The sequence below is a fragment of the Narcine bancroftii genome, chromosome 1 (assembly GCF_036971445.1).
Source record: "Narcine bancroftii isolate sNarBan1 chromosome 1, sNarBan1.hap1, whole genome shotgun sequence".
Lineage (NCBI taxonomy): Eukaryota > Metazoa > Chordata > Chondrichthyes > Torpediniformes > Narcinidae > Narcine > Narcine bancroftii.
Genome location: NC_091469.1, coordinates 140,569,542 through 140,584,133, shown reverse-complemented (window position 1 = coordinate 140,584,133; position 14,592 = coordinate 140,569,542).

Sequence of the window (14,592 nt, the reverse complement as noted above, 5' to 3'; positions counted from 1 at the left end):
TTCGCTCCTGGGAGGTAGCATGCCAACACAGAGCCTCAATCTCATCCAGCAAACCCCCTATCTACTTGTCTAACCAACAAGTCCCCAATCACCATCACTATCCTTTTCTTCCCCTTCAAAGCCAGGAGACCAGCCTCTGCACCAAAGACATGACCACCTCAACTTGTCACTTGTAGGTCCCCATCAACAGTATCCAAAACAGTTGTTGATAGGAACAGCCAGTGCCTGCATCTTACCCTTTCCTCTCCTGACGGTCACCCAGCTACCTGCCCAAATTATAGGGGTAACCACCTCCTTGACACTCCTGTCTGACACTACTTCTGCCTCCTCCAAAAACCACAATTATTTCATCCAACTCCTGCTCCAGTTCCCCAACTCAGGTTATAAGGAGTTGCAGCTGAATGCACCTGGTGTAGCCATCAGGGGAAAGTACACTGTCCCAGAGTTCCCTCAAACAGAGCAACCCACTGCCCTGGTTGACTCCATTATCTAACTTTAATTAAAGGATTTGCATACCTCACCTGGGGGGGAGAGGGGTGGGGGGAGGGGGAGGGGTGGGGGGTGGTGGGGGGTGGGGGGTGGGGGGAGGGGGGGTGGGAGGAGGGGGGGGTGGGAGGAGGGGGGGTGGGAGGAGGGGGGGTGGGAGGAGGGGGGGTGGGAGGAGGGGGGGTGGGAGGAGGGGGGGTGGGAGGAGGGGGGGTGGGAGGTGGGGGGTCTTCTCTTTTCTCACCAAAGCCTCTTGAGTCAAAACTCCCTGGTCACTCCCTCAGCTACCCTTCCCTTTATTGGTCCCTGCCAATTATCTTAATTACTCAATTTATCACTTCTACAAATCAACACTCTGCTTAACCCTTCAGTTGCCTTTCTGACTCTTTTTATACCTTAACTTGATCTCTCTCTCTCATTCTCTTTTTTTTAAAGGAAAATTAGAGTACCTTGGTATAGGTAAAAGTTCACTTTTATGCAGATTCAACTTATACCCTGAAAACTGATTAAATTGTGAAAACAAAGATACTATGCTTGGATTAAATACAAAGAGCAAAAGATCATCTGCATATAAGGAAACTTTCTGCTCAATGCCCATCCTTTCGGTCCTTGATTTGGTCAATGAAATTAATTGATTATCTTTTAAAAAAATAAAAAGGAGTACTCTCTACTATCTGGATGAAAGGAATGCCAGACATCAGAAGTACCAAAATTAATAAAAACGGAATGGCCATAAGCAGAGTGACAGGTTTAGGGGATGAACGATCCAAAACATTACATAACCAACAATTTAAATCTGGTAAAGCTGAAAAACATCTTTCAAAAAATTCCAGATCATCAATTTTTTAAAATTTAATTTTAAGTTTTTTTTCCCCTTTCACCTTTATCAGCCATCCTGATTGGTTTTCTTTTCCTTAGGTTCTGTAGGGGGGGGGGTCAATGACCCCAATGGAATTTGTTTTTGCGCAATTTAATTAACTCTTTGTTTCAGTAGGTAAAGATGGGAAAATAAACACAGATTCTGTATATTTTATGAATGATGGAAGATTATACCGTTTGCTTGAATTTTGCGAGTCCAAAATAAAATATGAAAAAAAAATAGGTGGATGGATGTTAGAAAAATAGCGGGTTATGGGTGTGAGGTGGGGAAAGATTAGATTGTTGTTGAGTAGGTTTATATAAGTCAGCTAAACATTTTGGGCCAAAGGGCCTATAGAGTGCTTCAATATTCCATTGTATCCTATCAGTTGGACATCCCACTGCATAGAGCAGCTGAGGTGCATTAAAAGTTCTGATCTGATTTATAAGAAGTTCAGAATTATTTTTGTTAACAGAAATCAATATCCTGTATACAAGTATTCCCTGGAAACAGTATGTTTGATATCCTATATTAGGTTGTCTGTTTTGGTTCTTTAAATTCATTATTTTTTCTGTACTTTTATTTTCAATTTTTAAGACATACAGAATGGCAACAGGCCATTTCAGTCCATGAGCCCGTGCTGCCCCAATTACACCCAAGTGACCTACAACCCCTGGCACGTTTTGAATGGTGGGAAGAAACCAGAGTCCCTAGGGGAAACCCATGGAGACATGGAGAGAACGTACAACTCCTGGTGCTGTAGCAATATCGTGTTAACCACCACGTTAATCGTGCCATCCTATGCTAACCATGCCGCCCCCCCTATGAATATTAATTCTCATCTGGTTGAAAATATTACCAGGCTTTGGCAAGCCTCTGAACATTTTACTTTCATTCAATTCCTGTTGACATTTTCAAATAAAATTGAATTCAACCATGTGGTCATTCACAATTTTGCAAAGGACAAAAGCTAAGCACTGTAAATCCACACCCTAAATACGCAATATATAATGACTTTGCTGTGGGAATATAAAACCTGCTTATACTTAAGTTAGCTTTAACATCAAAAACAGGATCTTGGAGGCTGTCATAACACTCAAAGCATTTCCTTCCATTGACTGTTAAAACCAAGATAAGAAGGAAACTTAACTTGCACTGCTGTATTCACACAGAATGTTTATTTGTACTTCTGATAGAAGTGTGATGATTTTTTTTGGCGAAGTAGAAAATGATAATACAAATGCATGAACCTTGTTATTACCTCTTTTCTTCAGAATCCATCAAATACTGGCGCAAACTAATCAGGCTGCACCATAAATCACCTTTGATTAGACCGATTTTTCTGGACTCTATTGCTAATCTGATATTGTGTATGTATGAGCCTTGATTCAAATAACGCAGAAGTTCAAAGTGAAACTCTCCAAGCACGGGACAGCCACGATTTGCTCTAAATATAATAATCAGTTATGCTTTTATGGGACAGTTTCTCCTTTTTAACTGAACGCCTGCAGTCTAAAAAGCACCGAGACGGAATGGGAGGGTCATTCCAGCCCCGGCTTTTTTTCCGGCAGCAGACCATAATTCACAAATTATGATTTTGATGGTGCCATCTGTAGAAGTTGTTGAGGGATAAGAGGGACATGCTGAAATTTCTTAGTCTTCTAAGAAAGTAGAGGTGTTATTGTGTTAAAAGTGGATCTAATGTAAAAGATCGGCCATGATCTTACTGAATGACGGAACTGGCACAGCTCTTCCTCTTTCTCATGATCAGGTCTTGTCGGAATTAAGCTAGAATTCAGAAAATATTTTTTTCTGCAAATAATGAAAGAAGTTTGGAATTCTCCCAAAATAGACATAATGAGACATTTTAACTTTAGGTTGAAAATGGTTAAAAAAAATTGATAACCAAACATATTCAGGGAAAAAAGTTGGAGGTGATAAAGAACCACATCCTGTCATTTGTTCAGCAAGCTACCTCTTTGCTTTTATATGGCTCAATGGCTAAAAGTATTATAAAACTCAGGTGTGCAAAGTCTTGGAGCATGTAACCACATTAAAGGTGCTATATAAATGTAACAATGCATATTTCTATTCAAAATCTGTTATTCTTATTTTAAGTCTGACTTCCATTGTTAATGTAATTTTGTTAATTATTCTTCTCTTTCTTATTAATATAGGTTATTATAACTGTGAATGAGAGGAATTTTAACAATATAATTTTTAAAAAATCAGATTTCCAAATAATTCTGGGTTATAAAATAAAACACTGCTTTAAAATATATGCTAAATGTAAATGTAAATGTGCAGAAAAGAGTTATTGGTTATTCAAATATACCTTTTGGAAAGTAATAATCTGAGAAGGAAAATAAAAAAAAATGTGAATGATCTGCTCATTCTATTGAAATTTCCTGCCATTATGTTGATCTTTCCTTCTAATAGTTACATCAAGTATTTATTCAAATGAATGCTGTTAGGGAACTGATAAGCTCCAATGCCATATTTAATAGTGTCCTAAAAACACAAAAACAACGTCAGCTGGCCAGCTGTCCGCTGAAACTAACATTAAGGCATTGGCCATATGGATTAAATTGTCAATAATCTATCCTTTCTTACTTCAGGAATTCGCAATTTTGTTGATCCTTCAACTCATGGGAAACATAAGGAGAAAAGAAACAGGAGTAGGCCATCCGGCCCTTCGAATCTACTCCACCTTTCAATGAGATCATGGCTTATTTGATGATCAGCTCATCTCCATTTATCTTCCTTTTCCCCATATCCCTTTATTCTTTTAGTATGTAGAAATCTATCCAACTTTTCCTTAAATATATTTACTGAGGGTGCCTCTACTGCTTCAATGGGCAGCAAATTCCACAGATTCACCACCCTCTGGGAAAAGCAGTTGCTCATCTCTGTCCTAAATCGACTATGCTGCGTGTCCCACGCTCTATTCTCCCTGACCAACGACCAACTGTATCTTCTCTATGCCCTTTCTTGATTTTATGTTTCTATAGATCCCCTATCTTATTTCCATCTGAAAATGTTATTTTTTAAAAGCTAAATAATTGATAGGGTAATTAAATTACAATGGATTGCATTTATTTACACACTGAGTGCAGCCAATTTCAAAGGGAGTGTTTTAATCAAAGGAGAGGCAGGTATTACGAACAACCGTTTTAGTAAAATGAGATTATCTCTGTGAGGGATAGTATAGGTGGGAGGGACTGAATGGTCACAGTTAACATTTAGCATAAGCACCATGCACAACAAGCTGCAGCACAATGATAAATCCATACATCGGAAGAACTGAGGGAAGGCTTGTCACAGTCTGTTCCAGAATTTGATACATTTGTAAAGACGTCCGCGAAGCCAAGCCAAAGAGGAAGATGATTTTGTAAGGGAGAACCGTTCTGACGGCTGGAGAGAAAGCAGCGTTTTGAAGCAGTTCTTGTGGCCAGCATTCTGTGGAATTCAGAGCAAAACGTGCTCTGTGAATGACTGGACCTTTTCGGTGGATTCACCTGTGCCTGGAGGGCCTTTTTGGGAACCAAAGTGTTTCATTTTGAGTGCGACTAACAGTGGAGGTCACTTGGAGAGACTGCTTCATTTTAAGTGGGACTAACATGAAGGTACTTGGAGACCACAGGGTCTTGGAAGTTTCATGGAGGCCGCCCGGTTCAATCGAGTCTTGTCTACAAAAGAACCAGGAGTGTTGTGACGACAGCTCATGTGGTTGGACATTTCTTCAAAAGAAGTGCAAGGAGAATTTGTGAGTCTCTAGCTGTCACAACTCCAGTCCCTCCATCAGTTCAACATTAATTACGGGCATCAAACCTCAAAAGCACACGCTTCAACACTGAATTTGAAAGATTGAACATGAAGTAACTTTCTAGATGTCAGCCTGGACTGTAATCGTTTGGGTACATCACACACACACACACACACACACACACACACACACACACACACACACACACACACACACACACACACACACACACACACACACACATGCGTGTATTCATGTGTGTGAGTTCTTAGACAGCACATGGATGAAGGAAAAAGTTCTTTACTTTAAACTTGTTGTAAACAAGCCATAAGGCTGCAAGTCTACATTACAGATCTGCATACTGCAGTACCAATTATAATCAAGCGGTAAGGCATTGCAACCACGATCATTATCATTACATCTCCCTTTCTTAAAACAAAAGTAGCTTACTTTTAACTAACATGTTTTCTTTGTATAACACTGCAATTTTAACTTTAACAACAGGAACATGCAGTTTAATTATTATCGATTGTTCACACTTTTTCCAACTTGTTCAGTGTGTTCACATTTACATACACTAATCCTTAAAGATAGAATAAGATAGCGCTACTTCATTCTATTAACAGGGGTCTTTAAATTTGCTCAATGAGTCTCTTAGGAGGATTCACGCGTCTTGAAGATCTCCTGATTGATTGTCCTTGAATCTGAGTTGTTGCCCCAGATGATATTTTCTCAGATGTGCATTCAGGTTGTTCAACAGTATCCGTCTTTCCATTTACTGTGTCTGGTCCCATTTGAAGATCTCAACGATTTCTTCGCAGAACAGCACCTTCATCTGTCTGAATGGTGTATGATCTTGGTTGGACTTCACTAAGGACAGTTCCCTTCTGAGTTCATAAGTTTGATTAGTCTTTTAGCCTTACTTGGTCACCAGTGTAGAGTTCTGGTAGGTTTTTGTTCCTTTATCAAAGTAACACTTTTGCTTTTCTTTCTGTTGTTCTTTGAACTTCCTCACTTTCTCCCCCTATTTTGTTTTAGGAGGTTCTCCTGAATGAGTAGATTTGATCTTAGCCTACATCCCATAAGGAGTGGTGCTGGTGGTACACCACATTCAAGTGCCGTTGTGCGGTATACTAGCATATTCTGGTAGAAGTCCGTTCCACAGTCTTTTGCATTGTTCATCAGTCTTTTCACTGTCTGTACTGACAGACCATTGGACTGTGGAAAATGAGGACTTGACATGGTGTGTACAAAGTCCCATTCTTTGGCAAACTGTTTGAACTTTAAATTGCAAAACTGGGGTCCATTGTCTGTGAAGACCTTGCTTGCCACACCATGTCTGGAGAATATGGCTTTCATACCTGTTATTACAGCATCTGCAATGGTGGTGTTCAGTCTACACACCTCTAGATACAGGGAGTAATAGTCTGTGACTACCTGATAGTCCTTCCTTTGACATTCAAATAGGTCAGAGCCTACCTTCTGGTAAGGTCTGTATGGTTCTGGGTATGGCTTTAGTGGTTCTTCAGGATTGCTTGCTTGATATTTATAGCACACTGTAGAGTTTGACACTTCATTTTTTATATCATTGTTGATTCATGGCCAGGACATGACCTCTCATGCTCTTTTCTTACACTTTTTAATTCCGAGATGTCCTCCATGGATTCTTTTTAGAATCTTTTTTCTCAGACTCTTTGGGATAAGAATTTTGCTTCCTTTATACATGATGTCTTCAACCACTGATAATTCTGCCCGGAAGTTCCAGAATTCTGAAATGTCAGGTGAGCAGTCCTGCTTCATGTTAGACTATCCATCCAAGATGTTTTTACTCAGTTGTCTCAGTGTTTCATCTTTGTCTCTGATTTTATGCGCTCCATTTTTGCATCTGATATGGGCAGTGAACTTGTGATCATGTCCACAAAGGCATTCACGTCTTCATCCATTTTGGTGTTTGCGGGCTCTCTCATGTCAACAGCTCTAGATAACGAGTCTGCTGTGTACATTAGCTTACCTAGAACGTACACTACATGCAGTGTATAGAATTGCAACTTAATCATCATTCTTTGTATTCTCAGTGCACATTCATTTAATGGCTTTTGGAACAATACGATCAAGGGCTTATGGTCAGTCTCTACACTGATTGCTTGTCCTGACACAAACTGATGAAACCTTTCACAGGCGTATGTGATGCTGAGCAGCTCCTTTTCAATTTGAGTATATCACATCTCCACGTCTGTCATTGAGCGTGATGCATACTCAATGGGTTGCCAGTCATCATATTTTTGCAGAAGAACTGCACCGAGCCCACTATGTGATGTGTCTGATGATATCTTGATGGGTCTCGCTGGGTCGTAAAACCTCAGTTTCTTTAGTTCGCTCCATGACTTTTCATGTTCATGATTCCACTCTCATTTAATGTTCTTTTCTGTTAGTCTTCTCAATGGAGCCATCTTTTCTGAGAGGTTGGATATGAGTTTACCCATATAGTTGACCATTCCATTAAACCTCTGTACATCCTTTTGCATTGTGGCCTTGGCATGTTCCCAATGGTGGACACCTTTCTAGGATCTGGTCTGATCTCCTCACTGCCAATAATATCTCCTACAAATGTTAGTTCTGTCACCCTGAGTTGGATTTTCTCTCAATTCAGCTTCAGGTTTGCTTTCCTTCAAAGCAGTACCCCCCTCATCGACTGGGTGTGGTTGGTACCACTAGTGGCAGATGACTTCGAATTCAGCAAGGTCATCTACCCCTCCCCAGATGGACTTCCAAAAAAAATTAATTCATAAACTTATTGTCCAGATTGATTTGTAGTATCTTCTGCCACATCAATTAGTTGCACCATCTCCATCTTCGGCAGTTCACTCCCATTTTCATTCTTAACTTTGGAAATATTGACTGCTGGCTTCTTAGAAAGATCAAAACTCAACTTATCTTGTAAAGAATTAGCAAAAGTTAAAACATCCTGAACTTTTTCAAAAAATTGGTACTGAGATGGCCCATAAAACATTTTCAACACCGCTGGATATCTAAATGTTGATCTTTTCCTCCACAATTCCGTCTTAGGTTGATTAAACTCCTTGCATCGCTGTATAACTTCCTGACTTAAATCCACATAAAAGGAAACTCTACAGCCTTGAACCATTATTGTATTCTGATCAACACGAGCTTTCTGTACAGCAAGACATAAAATTGTCTCCCAATCCTGATACCTTAAACATCTAATTAAAACCGCTCTCGGAGATGGTCCCAGAAAAGGTTTCCTTCTTAACACTCAATGAGACCTATCCAATTCCAGTTCATGCAGAAATGATTCCATCCCCAATATTTCTGGAATCCATTTATGAAAAAATTTTGTAGGATCTTGTCCTTCAATATCCTCCAGAAGTCCAACTATTTTGACATTATTCCATTTACTTTGGTTTTCCAATGAGTCAGTCTTTTGCATAAACATATTCTTCTGCATATTCCATCAAGACATTGATTCTTCCACTTGATCCATCTGTCTTTAACATTCTTGCATCTTTCCTGTACTTCGTCCACTGCAATCAAACTTTTATTAAGATCCCCTTTCATAGCAGCAATTTCTCCCACACATGTCAGATATTTTGCCTTTCACTTCAACAAATTGTTCATCAATATTACGAAAGCCAGTCGTTATATAGGTCATAATATTTTCATTCTGCTTTGTTAAGTCTTCAAACATTTTAACCGCATCAGGTCCAGGTGAAGGATTTGTTAGAGTAGGTGAAATAGCAGACTTAGAAGGAGAAGCCATTTTTGTAGTTCTGGGCCTACCTTCCATTGCAATCAGCAACAGTTCCTGGTCCTCTTCATCCAAATATTCAACTTGCTCTTCCTCTTCATATCCTGCATGGCATAATTTGTTTCCTAGAATGGATTATTTTTAGTTTCAGCCCAGTTGCAAGGTAGATTTATACATGCTGAGTATAAAAGTAGAACATTGTCTGATCATTTGGTGTTGTTGGCTTCTTGTTTTGGCACTGAGAAGGTAGGAAATACTTATCATTGGAGATTTAATGAGATGCTGTTAAAAAAGTCTGAATTGATTAAATACATTAGAGAACAAATTATTTTTTAGTTGCAAATGAATGAAGATTCAGTTCAGAGTAAATTCATTTTATGGGATGCTTTAAAAGCATATTTGAGCGGTCAGTTTATTAGTTATAGAGCAAAAGTTAAAGAACAATATTTGATTGAGAGTCAAAATTTGAAAAAAAGAAATTGAAATGTTAGCGAAAGAAATCCAGAAGAATTCTACTGATAATAAGAAACAATTATCTAAATTGAAACTTTGTTATAATACTTTACAATCTTATAAGCCTGAAAAAAATTATTCAAAGATCGAAGCAACGTTATTATGAGTTAGGTGAAAGAGCACTTAAAGTTTTGGCGTGGCAATTGAAAACTGGACAAGCATTAAGAATGATTAATGCAATTTGGAAAAATTCAGAGATTACTTATAAACCACAGGAAATTAATGGGAAATTTTTTCAAATTTTATAGTGATCTTTATAGATCTTAAAGTAGGTAGAATACTGAGCAAATTAATTCATTTTTGGCAAATTTAGATTTACCATCATTGAGTGTGAAGGATATTAAGGATTTAGATAGTTCTTTTATGGAATTAGAACTTAAGGAAGCGTTAAAATCGATGCCGGGAGGAAAGTCTCCTGGAGAAGATGGGTTTACAATGGAATTTTATAAAGAATTTAATTATTTGCTGTTTCCAGTATATACAGCAGTTTTGAAACAAGCAACTTAAACTGATTTGTTTGCAGAATCTTTTTCAAGGGCATTGATTACTGTTAATCCAAAGAAAGATAGGGATTCTTTAAAAGTGTCTTCTTATATTGGCTAATAGATTAGCGAATCATTTTCCAAAATTAGTACATGTTGATCAGGCTGGTTTTATAAAAGGTAGATATTTGGTTGATAATACCACTAAACTAATTTCAATAATTAATGTTGCGAGACAGCAAGTTAATCAACCAATGATAATGGCATTAGATGCGGAAAAAGCTTTTGATAGGGTCGAGTGGAACTTTTTGTTTCAGGTTTTAGAAAAATGTAATTTTAGACCAGACTGCTCTTCATTAATTGGGTTAAAGCTTTATACACTAATCATTCTGCAAAAATAATAAGAAATGGACAAATTTAATCGGCATTTCCATTATCTCAATCAACTAGACAAGGTTGTCTCCTTTCACCAGCACTGTTTGCTTTGGTAATAGGACCTCTGGTTCAAGCTATAAGACAAGATTTCAGCATTAAAGGGTATTAAAATAGATGAACAAGAGTATAAGATTAACTTGTTTGTTGATGATGTGTTGATACATTTAACATATCCCGAAGAATCTTTGATAGTATTGCAGAATGTGTTAAATCAATATTTTAGACTTTCAAGATATAAAGTTAATTGGGAAAAACGTGAAATATTGTCTATATCAGATGAAGATTACACAGATTGCAGACAGACTACTAAATTTAGATGGTCTAATAAAATTAAATATTTAGGAGTTATAGTTAATAGAGAATATCAGGATCTATATAATTTGAATTATATATCATTGTTAAATAAGATTAAAGTTGACTTACAGAAATGGAAAGATTTGTCATTAACTTTAATTGGGAGAGTAAATTGTATAAAAAATGAATATTTTTCCTCATATATAATATCTTTCTCAATCTATTCCAAGTGCGATACCAAATAAATTTTTTAAGGAATTAAATAAAGTAATTCAATTAGTTTTGTGGAAAGGTAAAATGTCAAGAGTCTCAATGCAAAAATTAACATGGCGAAATGAATGGGGTGGACTTCAATTACTGCATTTTCAAAATTATTATGAAACAGCCCAATTGAAATTTATTAATAGGTTATTTGTTGTTTCCAGTATATACAGCAGTTTTGAAACAGGCAACTTAAACTGATTTGTTTCCAGAATCTTTTTCAAGGGCATTGATTACTGTTAATCCAAAGAAAGATAGGGATTCTTTAAAAGTGTCTTCTTATACTGGCTAATAGATTAGCTAATCATTTGTCAAAATTAGTACATGTTGATCAGGCTGGTTTTATAAAAGGTAGATATTCGGTTGATAATACCACTAAACTGATTTCAATAATTAGTGTTCGTGCAAACAGAGGAACTACTGACATGGTCTTTGCCCTCAGACAGCTCCAAGAAAAGTGCAGAGAACAAAACAAAGGACTCTACATCACCTTTGTTGACCTCACCAAAGCTTTTGACACCGTGAGCAGGAAAGGGCTTTGGCAAATACTAGAGCGCCTCGGATGCCCCCCCAAGTTCCTGAACATGGTTATCCAACTGCACCAAAACCAACAAGGTCGGGTCAGATACAGCAATGAGCTCTCCGAACCCTTCTCCATTGACAACGGCGTGAAGCAAGGCTGCGTTCTCGCATCAACCCTCTTTACTATCTTCTTCAGCATGATGCTGAAACAAGCCAATAAAGGCCTCAACAATGTAGACAGTGTTTACATCCGGTACCGCACGGATGGCAGTTTCTTCAATCTGAGGCACCTGCAAGCTCACACCAAGACACAAGAGCAACTTGTCCATGAACTATTCCACTTTAATTGCCCATTCAGAGCCAGCTCTCCAGCGCATGACGTCCTGTTTTGCGGAAACTGCTAAAATGTTTGGCCTGGAAGTCACCCTGAAGAAAACTGAGGTCCTCCATCAGCTAGCTACCCACCATGACCACCAGCACCCCCACATCTCCTTCGGGCACACTGAGCTCAAAACAGTTAACCAGTTTACCTACCTCGGCTGCAGCATTTCATCTGATGCAAGGATCGACAAAGAGATAGACAGCAGACTCGCCAAGGCAAATACACAAAAGAGTCTGGAAAAACAACCACCTGAAGAAACACACAAAGATCAGCGTGTACAGAGCCGCTGTCATACCCACACTCCTGTTTGGCTCCAAATCATGAGTCCTCTACTGGCATCACCTACGGCTCCTAGAATGCTTCCATCAGTGCTGTCTCCACTCCAACCTCAACATTGATCCAGTTCAACTTTTGCCCACACAGGTGGTTGTTGAATATCACCAACATCGAAGTACTCGAGCTGGCAGAGTCCGTAAGCATCGAATCCATGCTGCTGAAGACCCAATTGCGCTGGGTGGGTCACGTCTCCAGAATGGGTGACCATCACTTTCCCAAGATCGTGTTCTATGGTGAGCTCTCCACTGGCCACCGAAAAAGAGGTGCACCAAAGAAGAGGTACAAGGACTGCTTAAAGAAATCTCTTGGTGCCTACCACATTGACCACCGCCAGTGGGCTGATATTGCCTCCAATCATGCATCTTGGCGCCTCACAGTTCAGCGGGCAGCAACCTCCTTTGAAGAAGACCGCAGAGTCCACCTCACTAACAAAAGACAAAGGAGGAAAAACCCAACACCCAACCCCAACCAACCAATTTTCCCTTGCAACTGCAGCAACCGTGTCTGCCTGTCCCGCATCGGATTTGTCAGTCACCAATGAGCCTGCAGCAGACGTGGACATACCCCTCCATAAATCTTCGTCCGCGAAGCCAAGCCAAAGAAAAAAGATTTGATATTCAACAACCACCTGTGTGGGCAAAAGTTGAACTGGATCAAATTTTTGAAAAAGAAATTTCATTTTATTTATAAATGGAATCCTTTATTGTTACAAAAATAAAAAATTACCAGTATTAAGACATATAATGGATATTTGGTATAAGCGAGATCAACTCATAGGATCTAAAGCAAAAATTTCAATATAATCACTTTTGTATCAGAATAAATTATTTCCGTTTTCTTTAAATAACTCCCATTTGAAAAACTGGGAAATGAAAGGAATAAGTACTATACAAGACTGTTTTGAGGCAGGTAAATTTTCTAAATTCAATAGATTACAAGAGAAGTTTGGTATTTAATCAAATTCTTTTTTGGCTTACCATCAAGACTGAGATTTTTTGTAAACACATTTTGGTAGGGATTTAATTTTACTACCAAGTCAATCGAAGTTCGAGATTCTTATGGTTGATAAGGAAACAAAAGGGTTTATATCAGATATGTATAAGTTGTTGCAAGAAAAAATGGACAAAGTTGGTATATATAGGATAAAAGAGAAATGGGAGAAAGATTTAGATATTGAATTGTCCTGGGAGAATGGTCAAATATGTGTATGGATAGTGTGTTACAAAATTAATTAATGTGAGACATAATATGGTAAATTATAATTTTATGAATAATGTATTTGACTCCTGAGAAGTTGAAGACATATGGATTTAGTTCATCAGATTTGTGTTTTAGATGTGGGGAAAAGAAACGTACATTTATGCATCCTTGTTGGACATGTAAGGAAGTTAAATCCTTTTGGGAAAATGTTATAAATTTTTTGAGAGATTTATTTAAAATAGATTTGCTATTAGATCCAATGATGTGTTTATTGGGTTATAGGAATGTAATTATTCCGGGGTTGGTTGAAAAATCACAATTGGCATTTGTGCGGTTAGGGTGAGCAGTAGCAAGAAAATGTATAGCCATTACTTGGAAAAATGATTTAGAATTGTATATACAAAGATGGCACAGTGAATTACAATCGTGTTTATACTTGGAAAAATAACCTATAACTTACAAAATAATTATTCCTATTTTGTTAAAATGTGGAGTTTATATTTGGAATATATGGCTATAGAAATTTAAGTATATGATATGTACAGAGTTGGCACATGGATCAGTTAAATTTAAATGCTCAAATGTTTTTAAGGCTCTGAGGGTTGGGGAGGGGGATGGGGATAATATTGTTTAGTCGTGGGGAGGAGGGGGGTTGGGGTATATTATACACTTTTTTTCGATTTGTTCACTCTTTATTTTCTGTAACGTTTTATAAATTTGTTAAATAAAATTTTCAAAAAAGGTTTGCTTTCCTTGTTGCTTCCACTACTTTCCTTAGTGCTCCATTCTTGTGGTTCCCCATCCTATGATGTCATCCATATAACCATATAATAATTACAGCATGGAAACAGGCAAATTTGGCCCTTCTAGTCTGCACTGATCCAAGTACCCTCCTCTAATCCCACTTACCAGCACTCTGCCCATATCCCTCCATCCCCCTCCCATCCATATACTTATCCAACTCTTTCTTAAATGACAAAATTGACTCTGCCTCCACCACCTTTCCCAGAAGCCCATTCCACACAGTAACCACTCTCTGAGTAAAGACGTTCCCCCTCATGTTACTCCTAAACCTTTGCCCATCAACTCTCAACCCATGACTTGTATCCATCTCTCCTACTCTCAATGGGAAAAGCCTTTCCACATCAACTCTATCTATCCCTCTCATTATCTTAAATACCTCTATCAAATTCCCTCTTAGCCTTCTATGTTCCAAGGAATAAAGACCTAATTTGCTCAATCTCTCCTTGTATTCCAGGCAACATTTTTGTAAATCTTCTCTGCACTCTC